An 11,280-nucleotide genomic window follows, 5' to 3' on the forward strand; every position below is an offset into this window, starting at 1 on the left:
CAGAAGCCCGTGTGCCTGGTTCTGTTCTGTCCCTGCCAGAGGCCCGTGTGCCTTCTGGTTCCAATCTGTGCCTGCCAGAGGCCTGTGTGCCTGCTGGTTCTGTTCTGTCCCTGCCAGGGGCCCGTGTGCCTTCTGGTTCTGTCCTGTCCCTGCCAGAGGCCCATGTGCCTGCTGGTTCCAATCTGTGCCTGCCAGAGGTCCCCGCGCCTGCTGGTTCCGATCTGTGCCTGCCAGAGGCCCGTGTGCCTGCTGGTTCCGATCTGTGCCTGCCAGAGGTCCCCGCGCCTGCTGGTTTTGTCCTGTGTGTTCCAGGGGCCCCTGTGCCCACTGGTCCTGAGACTGTTTTCGCTGGAGGGCGAGGAGCCCGTCCAGCCTCCTGCTTCGCCAGCTGGGGGGCCCGAGGAGCCCGTCCAGCCTCCTGCTTCGCCAGCTGGGGGGCCCGAGGAGCCCGTCCAGCGACCTTCCTCGTCAGCTGGGGGTCCGAGGAGCCCGTCCAGCCACCAGCTGCTCCACCAGCAGCCTCATCCACACCCGCAGCAGCAGCCGCATCCACAGTTTCATCCACACTGCCTGCTGCAGCGCCTCCGTCTCCGGCTTCCACGCCACCGCCAGCTGCAGCCTCTGTGTCTTCATCCTCGCCAGCTGCAGCCTCTGTGTCTCCACCCACGCCGTCTGCAGCCTCTGTGTCTCCACCCACGCCGTCTGCAGCCTCTGTGTCTCCACCCACGCCGTCTGCAGCCTCTGTGTCTCCACCCACGCCGTCGCCGGGTCCAGCTTCAGGTCCACCCACGCCGTCGCCGGGTCCAGCTTCAGGTCCACCCACGCCGTCGCCGGGTCCAGCTTCAGCTTCATCCTCATCTGCCTCGCCTGGTCCAGCCCCCCGCATCATCTCCAGCATCGCCTGCAGTGGCCTCCTCTTCAGCGTCACCAGTTTCGTTTGGCCCAGCCTCCGCCTCGGCTTCTGCCTCGTCTGGTCCAGCCTCCGCCTCGCCTGGTGCCGCAGGGATCACGCCACCTTCAGGTCCCAAACTACCGCCTCAACATCATCGAGCGTTTGTCAGGCCTCTTGTTGGGCATCGTCACCACCGTGGCCGCCCTCCGGACTTCTGTTGCCACCCCCGCCTTCTGCGTGGACGACCTCCTACACGCCGCCGTTGCCGTCCGCGCGGTCGGCCCCCGGACCTGCATCCGTGCCGCCGTTGCCGTCCGCGCGGTCGGCCCCCGGACCTGCATCCGTGCCGCCGTTGCCGTCCGCGCGGTCGGCCCCCGGACCTGCATCCGCGCCGCCGTTGCCGTCCGCACGGTCGGCCCCCGGAACTGTTTCCACGCCACTGCCTACTGCGTGGTCGGCCTCCGGAACTGAACTGTTTTGGCCTCCTGTGCTGTCGGCCCCCTGAACTTGGCCATCTGGGCCTTTTTGGACTCTGTCCCTCCGTCCTGGGCCCCCTCCGCCCGCCCTGGTTGGGTGCTTTTCTTTTTTGGTTTTGTTCCGTTTGTGTTTCTGCTGGGCTGTCTGGAGCCAGCCCTTGAGGGGGGGGTACTACTGTCATGGTCCTGGGTCGGTGACCCAGCGCTTTTAGTTATCATTTTCTAGTTTATGATGATGATGATTATTATTGTTTGAGTTCTGTGTGTTATATTTGGTCTGCCTTTGAGTCTGTCTCTGTCTATGGTGTCACCCCATCTGTTTGTGAATCTGTCTGTTTAGTTCAATGTCTTGTCTGGTTCCATGTGTCTGAGTTTCCTGTTTTATTGTGAAGGTTTGTGTCGTATGTGAGTGTGCTCAGTTTACGTTTCCCCTGTCTCGTCAGCTGTGATTTCTCCCAGGTGTGTTCCCCTCCTGTCTCTCATCCCTTGATTACTGCCGTCTGTGTATTTAAGCCCTGTGTTTCTCTGTGTCAGTGTTGCGTCGTACCCTCAACTAGCTGTGTGTTCTGCTTCTATGTTCCTAGTGTTTGGTCTCCTGCTCCAGTTTAGTGATTCTTTCCAGTGTTTCAGTCCTTGGTTCCTCTGTTCTGACTTTTGGTTTTCTTTTGGTGAGTTTAGTTTGTACGAGGTTTTTCCCAGCAATAAAGCTGCGCCTTAAGTTTCACTTCCGTGTCTGAGTTCTGCATTTTGGGTCCACCACTCCTGCTTGCCTGCCACACAGCGATTCATGACAATGGCTAAAAACATCACTAATAGTGCGTTTTTTCTTACATTAAACACAAAATACCTTAGCCGAAGGAGGGAAGAGTATTACACTTGTAGTACAACACCAGCTACAGTTAAACTTGAGGTATGCAAAAATTTAGACTTCAGATGGGGGGGGGGGAGGGGGAATAAGCAAAGGAATAGGCAATAGAAAATGGTTTTTTCCTGAGCGATCACTACAAACTTTCTCTCCCCTCCAACAGACTTTACGGCCAGACTGATTTGGCTACCATCTATACAAAATCCGATGCAGATGCAATGGACTTGAGGGAATATTATGCATGGGTCTGTTGGTCAAACAATAATTTTTTGGACTTGTTCAGGGGACAATGTCATCCAGATGAAAAAAGAACATGTGGTGCTGTTCATTCTGACAGTGGCAGGTATGTGAGATTGTTGTTGATAATTCTTGTTTAAAGACGTGTTAAATACTTTTTGCATTTTTAGTAAATATTTACAAATAAGTTACAGCTTTTAGATTTACATTAATGGCTGTATTTGGACAAACTTTGAAAAATCTGTTATATGAAATTGGTGTGTGTGCTAACTTTAAAAGAGACTTGGAGAGAGTCTTCAGTTTTTGTTTTCTAGTAAGAAGTGGGTAATAAACAGAACCACTGGAAATTTTTTGCGTCACTACACGACCAATAAATCCTATAACACAGCTGAACACTTTGATTCATTTTTCTCAACCACTCCCTTTAGCTGAGAGAACCACAATCTGCTGCCAGTTAGCCACATTTCCTGACTTAGGCTGGAGAGCTGCAGTGTCTCCAGATACTTCAGATAACAGTGCGGCTCTTAAGTTTTAAATGCATCAGATTCTTTCATGTTGTATTGATTCTTTCTCTTGAAAGGGTTTATGGAGCTGAATGCGACAAAAAATTCTTCATGTGTGAAGGTTCAACTGAACTTATAACTCAGCCAATGAAATTTGATGATGCCCATAAATACTGCGAGAAGAAAGGTGGTCTGCTAACTTCGTCAGACTATGACCAACTGAATTCATTATTTGGTGATCAGGACTTTCCCATCTGGATTGGACTCCAGAGAGATGGTAAAGACAAACACTCCTGTTACAGTTTTGTAAACTAAATGTAGTTCCATAACTCGGTCACACATTTTTTTTTACTTTGCTTTTTTTTCACAGTTTAAGTCAATATCAGTAGCTGAAAATATAATAGCTTGCAAAATCTTCATCCTTAAGCATGTCTTACAAGTGAGATTCATGATTGTTTAGTTTATGATAAATTATTAAGTACTATTGCTATTGGGGCGACCATGGCTCAGGGGGTTGGGAATTGCATCTGTAACCGGAAGGTCGCCGGTTCGATCCCTGGGCTCTCTGTCCTAGTCGTTGTGTCCTTGGGCAAGACACTTTACCCTACTTGCCTACTGGTGTTGGCCAGAGGGGCCGATGGCGCGATATGGCAGCCTCGCTTCTGTCAGTCTGCCCCAGGGCAGCTGTGGCTACAAACGGTAGCTTGCTTCCACCAGTGTATGAATGTGAGAGTGAATGAATAGTGGTATTGTAAAGCGCTATATAAAGCCAATCCATTATTACTAAGTAATCTGGTAATTAAGCTAAGTAACTTATTCAAATCTGTAGAGTTGGGCATTTTTTCCCTGCCCATTTTAGCCTTAAAGCAGGCGGTGGAACAGATTGATTACTTGAGAAACAGTAAACATATATTAACCTTATCTATGTGTGGAAAAAATTCATTGTGTTCTGCAGGGCAAACGTGGAAATGGAGTGCAGGCTTGTCAAACTACACAAACTGGGCACCGGATGAGCCAGATAACAGTAAAAACTGTGTCTCCATCTCGTCTCTCAGCAAAAACATGACTACCCAAGACTGCTCCTCTCGGTTTCCCTTCCTTTGCTACAGGGCTGGACAGGACAGGACAGGACAACCTAGTTCTCGTAGAGGAGGATAACCTAGTTCTCGTAGAGGAGAACAAAACCTGGGAGGAAGCACTGGAACATTGCAGAGCACTCAGTTCACCCACAAGCTACGACTTGGTCAGCATACAGCCTGAAGACTACGATTATGTAATGAAAAAGTTGGTGGAGGCCAATGCTGAAGAGGTGGGTTCAAATTCAGTGACTCATGCATGAAATGTTTACATGAGATTTGCGTTCATGTTGTTGGTTAGAATGAGAACATGCAGCCAACATCTAACCACTGAAGAATCAAATCAATCAGAATCAAAAGCGAAATCCATACAAGATATGTGTAGTGCAGAATAGTAACATATTCTGGCTATATGTATAAATGATTTACATGGCCATATTTAACCTTATTTGCAGTCTTTTGCCATTTATAACACTTTAATAGCATATTATGGAAAATGCTTTTTCAGCTGCAAGAGATTTTTATGTTGCATTGTGGCAACATAAAAATCTCAGTGGAATAATTGACTATGAATATATTATATATATGTATTTTCACTAGCTGCTTTTCCCCCCTAGGTGTGGACAGGTCTGCGTTTCCTGGCTGGTAAATGGCTGTGGGTGAATGGCGCAGATATGTTGTACTCTGACCTGCCCCTCTGCCCCCCAATGGTACAGCGCTGTGGAGTCTTATCCACAAACAGCACAGGCAGTATGGAGAACAGAGACTGTGCAGAGAGAAAATATTTTATGTGCTATAGGAAGTAGGGCCCTCAACATCTCTAAAATCATCACCATTAGGGTGGTCCCAAAAATAATTTACAAAATTTACAAAATTTACAAAAGACAAACCACTTGAATTTCCCAAATGCATACATTTGTGCTCAAGAGTTTACTTTGGCTTATCATGGGCATGAACGTCATGGTGTACTTTCTGTTTTAATGATTCATTTGAATTTTTTTATGGGATCATGGGATTGTACAGCATCCATCTTAGTGACTTTAAAAAAATAAAACATGGGTGCACAAGTTTGAATTTATTTTGGATTCTCTCTGATCTACATATGATCAAAATTATAGATAAATATTTGGTTAAATGACCCTAGCAAGCTGCAACTTGACCAGAAGGTTATGATGGTCATCAACAAGCTTCTGGCATAACTCTGGTTTTATATCTTCATTTTTTTTTCCAGAGGCTTAATATTATCCTGCTTTATCCCAAAACCCAGTTTTGATGTTTGGGATCATTGTCCCGTTTAAAGGTCCAATTATTTCAAATTTTTAACTGTAGCTGCAGTTTTATCTGTAAGTTGGAGAACTTGGAGGTAGTCCTTCATTATTCTAACATCTTTGCAATATATCAGCACCACTGAGATAAGAACGGCATTAGATCATGTTGCCACCATCATGCTCGACAATTGGTATAATGTTCTTAAATTTGAAAGCCTCACTTTTACTCCGCCAAACATACTTCTCATTGTGACCAAATAAGCTTTTTCTGATCCAACCATAGAACTTTTTTCCCAAAGGTTTTTTTTCATCCATGTGGGATTTCAGCTGACTTTGAAGGTGTCAATTTTAGAACAGATTCTTCTTTCTCTCTTGGCGCACACTTAGTCCATGGCGGTGTAAAACTAGCTTCACTGTGGACAGTGATGCTGGTATTTCAGCAGTTTCCAGGTAATGGCAGGCTTTGGGGTAGTAACAGTAACACATTCCGAAAGAAGACCCAAAGTGAGTACATGTCTGAATAACTTGTGTGCAGTTGTTTAAACTGATGATCTTGGAATCTGCAGTTGTTTAGAAATGGTTCATTCCATCCAGCTTCTGGAATCAGTTGTGTTGTGACTTCATGTTGTGATTTCATGGTGTGCATTATATTTAATTCTTTTTTATTTATGTAGCACCAAATCACAAAAACAGGTACCTCAAGGCACTTTATATTGTAAGGTAAAGACACTATACAATAGTACAGAGATGCAGAGAAAAAAATACAGTAGAATGCCCCAGGTCGCCAGGCCGTTAAGTACACTGTACAAACTGTGGAAGGTACGTTTTTGTGTAAGATGTGCTTAAGCATCTGGTTTCACAAAACCATTCTTCGATCAATTCTCTTTCGCTTATCCTTCATCAGGGTCGCAGGGAGCTGGAGCCTATTCTATTGAGGCTAGATGTAGCACCCTACTGTAGGCCTTTCCACTGTTTAAACTAGAAGAACAAAAAAAAAAAAGAATCGCATGAGCAGGGTTTAACTCCTTTGAATTTCAAATACAATTTTTTCTTGTCTGCAGCTCAGTGTGTTGTTTTATCCTGCACGCACCTGACATCACCTGATAAAATAAACCCGAAGAAGGATTTGCAAGAACAAGAGTTAACCCTATAGGCACTAAGACACAGGAAAAGAAAAACAGCACTGGCTTTAGAATTCAAATTCAAATTCAAATTTTATTTGTCACATACACAGTCATACACAGTACGATATGTAGTGAAATGCTTACACAACTGCTCGTGACCTAAAGAAAAAAGAAAAGGCTATGAAGATAGGAAATAAATATAAAAATTAAAAAGGGTAAATTTAACTAGGAAGGAATAAAATAAAATATATAAATTAAAGTTGAAAATAAAATAAAATAACTGTACAACAAAATACACAATACACAGTATAGAAATACATAAGAATGTATGAAGAAATATAAATATATATATACACAACAACAGCAGCTGTACAAGTATTAAATGGAAATGAAGGCCATGACACTTGACCCCAGTTGCTGTGAAGGGTCCCCATATCTCCGTGTCCCCGTCTGGTGTCTGCTCCCTTCTCTGCAAGAGACAGAAAGCCAACACCTCTCCTGCGCTGGCTCTCCTAACCTAATGTTGTTGACTTTGTTTATTCCAATCCTATGCTATGCCTATGTGTGTAAGCGTGCATGCATTTAACCCTCTGCACGTGAAGTCAATAGCTCCAATATATCAATCCGATCCGTTGTCGGATGAAGCTTTTGACCTTCATAGACTAAGTGCCAGCTCCTTATAAGCACATTTGCAATGTGTGTATAAAAATGAACAACAGACCTCAAAACAAATTGGGCATTCTTAATTCCAACTTAAGTGTAGTACTCAGTTTCTGATCATCTAATTATGCTTCTCACTGGTCCCCTAAATTGTCTAAAAACCTTTAATTTTGCCATACCTAAAATATTAAAACACAAACCAAATCATAGACCCCCTATATAGCTTTTGCCTTTATGAGCACACTTCAATAATGAGCAACAACCTGCAATCTGTACCAAAAATCTTCATGGTCACACCTGCAATTAAAGATCAAATGCACTTTATACCTGTTTTAATTCTTCCTTATATAGAACCTCCTCAGTTTCAGGTTAGTTGCGATTAGTCTCAATTAATCGTTCTAGTTGTATTTTGCAATTCAGCTAAAAAGCAAACCTGTTAAAGCAAACAGCTTATTTACAACCACCTGCAAATCATAAGAGTAATAAAAGATTCAGCACAACAGACAAGTATCATGTTCAGGATTTCTCTGATCATTAAATCACTATTATTGCCACAATTTGTTTTATTCACCCTTTGGGCAATGTTACTCCACTTGTGTATCCCTACCAAGAGCTCCCTAGTGGCCAGTTAGTGAGCTCTGTCAAACTGTCCCCAAATTAGTTATTTGTTATTATTACTTGTTTTCATGTCACTTGTCTGTTTTCTACTGCACCCTTCTCACGCATTCTTAACAAAGCAAAGCAAACATTAGCAGCACATTGACCGCAGTCAGGCATCAACATTCCAGAGGTGCTATAAAAAGATTTCCTGTCAGAGGAGGAGTGTAAATGTTAACGCTGCGCAGTTACCTCTGTAAGCAACACAAGACACAAAAATGGCATTTACAGGTTCACTCATCCTCGAATATTTTGTCATCCTTCTACTCCTGTAAAAAGAAACACACATAAATTCATCCACCCTTTTATCCTATCTAGGTGGAGGTGGTTAACCTTGAGTCATGGTCAAGTCTTGTCATCTTTTACCAGTCAGTCCGTTTGTTTTTATTTCCAGTCTTTCATCCATTCATTCTTCCATTCCTCCATTCTTTCTTTCTTTGCTGATTGTGGAAACCATCGCCGCATTTATAAGCATCACTGTGAGGTCGCCGCCCCCCAGTTTAATTACCTGACGCCCAAAACCGCGTTTTTGCTACTCAATAAAAACCAAATTTTCCCTACACTACCGTGTGACTAGCTGGCATCCAGTCACTCAAATACACACCGTATTAACTTCAAAATAACCTCTTAACCTCTTAACTTCAAAATTCGCTCCCACAATAAACAACAATTAATTTAGACAGACCAATATTCCTTATTTCAAACTAATTACCCAAGATCACCACGGACAGAACAGAAGCCCCACTGAGTGAACATTTAATTTAGCTTAATTCCTCCAATTCAGCACCTTTGGACATTACTCAACAGGCGGTGCTTACCTCTCTTATTTCGGGGCCCATCACTCAGTCGGCCTCCTGGCCGTCCGTCTGACACCACTAGACCGTCAGCCAGGCTCCATTAGTCTCCCCCCAAACCGGGTTTTCGGCACCAGAAATGTCATGATTCGAGTTTTGAGGAGAAGACAAACGACTGCATGGTCTCAGTAGATGCCAGAATAGTGATCTTTATTACACACTTCTAAGACAGAAGCATGGGAAGACAAGCGTACAGCCACAGATCTCCGCCGGGCGGCGGCTCTCCATATCTTTTATATTATTCATGATGACGTCACACAGACCTTACTGGAAATGATATCAAGTCCCCACAATCCCAAAAGTCTTCCTTATATAGACATCAGATGGTACTTTTAGAGAAAAACAAGTGTGTGATCTGTTGTGCATTTTGTGAAACTGTGAGTCCACTAGAGAGGATGTCCTGAGACGACCTCCCTTTGTTAATAAGTGTGTATGTGAGGGAACGTGCGTGTGTTACATAAGTCTGTATATATGTGCACGTTAGTGAGGCCTGACTACGTGCATAACTGAATGTAACAGTCCAGCTCGAGTGGAGTGGTGATGTTGCAACAGTTTAAGCAGAGAGAAAGTAAGCTGGTGGAGAATTACCTTGTAGCCGATTTACTAAGAAACTAAGAAACTGATAAACTGATGCAGACTAATGAAGTAATAATGAACTTACAACAGTGCATGTAAATGATATCAGTGAGATTAAAATAACATCCATTATCCTAACAACTCCTTTGAAACAATGTAAGACATTCAACATAATACAGGTCAATCCAACAGATCTAATGATTTTCACACTCTTCTAAGTCAGAGGTCTAATGCAAACTAAAACTACATACCATATTATAATGCAACTACTTTGATCTCATATATAAGGTAACATATGATAACAAATTAATCTCCACAACGGTAACTGTAACGGAATACAGTTACTCATATTTTGTATTTTAAATACGTAATGGCAGTACATGTATTCCGTTACTCCCCAACACTGTCCGTGTTAAGGACAGAATGAATGGGGCCATGTATCGTGAGATTTTGAGCCAAAACCTCCTTCCATCAGTGAGAACTTTGAAGATGAAACAAGGCTGGGTCTTCCAACATGACAATGATCCAAAACACACCGCCCGGGCAACAAAGGAGTGGCTCCGTAAGAAGCATTTGAAAGTCCTGGAGTGGCCTAGCCAGTCTCCAGACCTCAACCCCATAGAAAATCTGTGGCGGGAGTTGAAAGTCCGTGTTGCTCGGCGACAGCCCCAAAACATCACTCTTATAAACAGTACATTTGCATAATGTCTGTGAAGGTGCATAATGACTGAAACCAGCCCACTGAAGGAACAATGATCTGGGAGGTCAGTTCCTTAATCTTAATTATGCAAATTCTCATGGCCATTGATCAACAACCACTGTCAAAGACCACTGACCTCCGAGCTCATTGTTCCCTCAGTGGGCTGGTTTCAGTCATTATACAAATGTACTGTTTATAAGATTGGGGAAACCTGCAGTCAGCTGAGACTGAAGAAGTCACTTGGATGAGTGACGAAACGTCTCTCCCACAAAACGCTACATCCAGATGAACAGAATCAAATTTTTGGAGATTTACTTTCCTGGATGATTGAGAATGCATCAAGACTTTTCTGAATCCTTTATCATCTGCAACTGAAAATAGTTGTGGATGATTACTATACCTTTCTAATGTGACGCTGTTGTCCCTGGCTTTCTTTCTCTGGCTCTCCCTCCTGCTCTGTTCCTGTGCTACTGCGAGTGTAACTACCGCCCCTCCACACAAGGCTCACATGTGGAGTGAAGCGGAAAAAAGTGCGAGAGAGAGGGTGAGAGAAAGAAAAATAAAAAACCCACGGCTCGCGTCATTCATGTCAAAGATCCGTCTCTAAGAGCCGTTTCGTTTGCGACCGACACATCACTATAGTACACTGTCATGGCATTTGGGATGTGTAATGCACCTGCAATGTTCCAGAGGTTGGTGAATCTCCTCCGTAGTCCAGCCGTTAACCAACCTACTGAGTCCTAAGGTTGATTTCCTAGTGCCTGGTGAATGCCTTTGAAAGTGCAAAAGCCCTCCTATGCCACACTCCTGTGTTAACTGCACACGACTTGACGCGTCCATTCAAGTTAGAGGTTGATGCCAGTGCTGTTGGGGCTGGGGCAGTATTATTGCAAGAAGACTTGCAGGGATTGGACCATCCCATTTGTGACTTCTCCCGCAAGTTTAACAAGCATTAGGTAAATTACTCTGTCATTGAAAAGGAGACATTGGCCTTGTTGCTAGTTCTTCAGCACTTCCATGTGTACTTGGGGTCTGGCACATTACCTGTTGTAGTGTACACTGATCATAATCCACTTGTATTTCTTGCCCGAATGTTTAACCACAATCAACGACTCATGCGATGGGCCTTGCTGCTGCAAGAGTACAACTTGGAGATTCGGCATATAAAAGGATCAGAAAATGTACGAGCTGATGGTCTCTCCCGGTTGTGAGTATGACTTGTTTTGTTGTCTGTCACGAATATTGAAATCTGTGTATACAAAACGTAGTCTTTTATTTTAAGGGGAGGGGTGTTACGGCCCTGGGCCTTGGAGGAAGTGAGACCACCCTTTTGTTTATGCAAATCCAAGTGTGCTAGGACTCGTGGATGACTGGCTGCTGGGAGTCCTGTGC

General features: G+C 44.1%; 1 long non-coding RNA gene across 1 annotated transcript; it reads left to right on the forward strand.

Annotated features, from left to right (window-relative positions):
* Positions 1–2,403: 2,403 nt before the first annotated feature.
* On the forward strand, positions 2,404–4,934 carry LOC143420867 (uncharacterized). The gene is made up of 4 exons (XR_013100654.1): positions 2,404–2,576; positions 3,051–3,250; positions 3,929–4,282; positions 4,667–4,934. It is a non-coding gene; the product is annotated as an uncharacterized LOC143420867 (long non-coding RNA).
* Positions 4,935–11,280: the final 6,346 nt, after the last annotated feature.

Source organism: Maylandia zebra, linkage group LG1, assembly GCF_041146795.1.
Source record: "Maylandia zebra isolate NMK-2024a linkage group LG1, Mzebra_GT3a, whole genome shotgun sequence".
In the NCBI taxonomy this organism is placed as follows: Eukaryota; Metazoa; Chordata; class Actinopteri; order Cichliformes; family Cichlidae; genus Maylandia; species Maylandia zebra.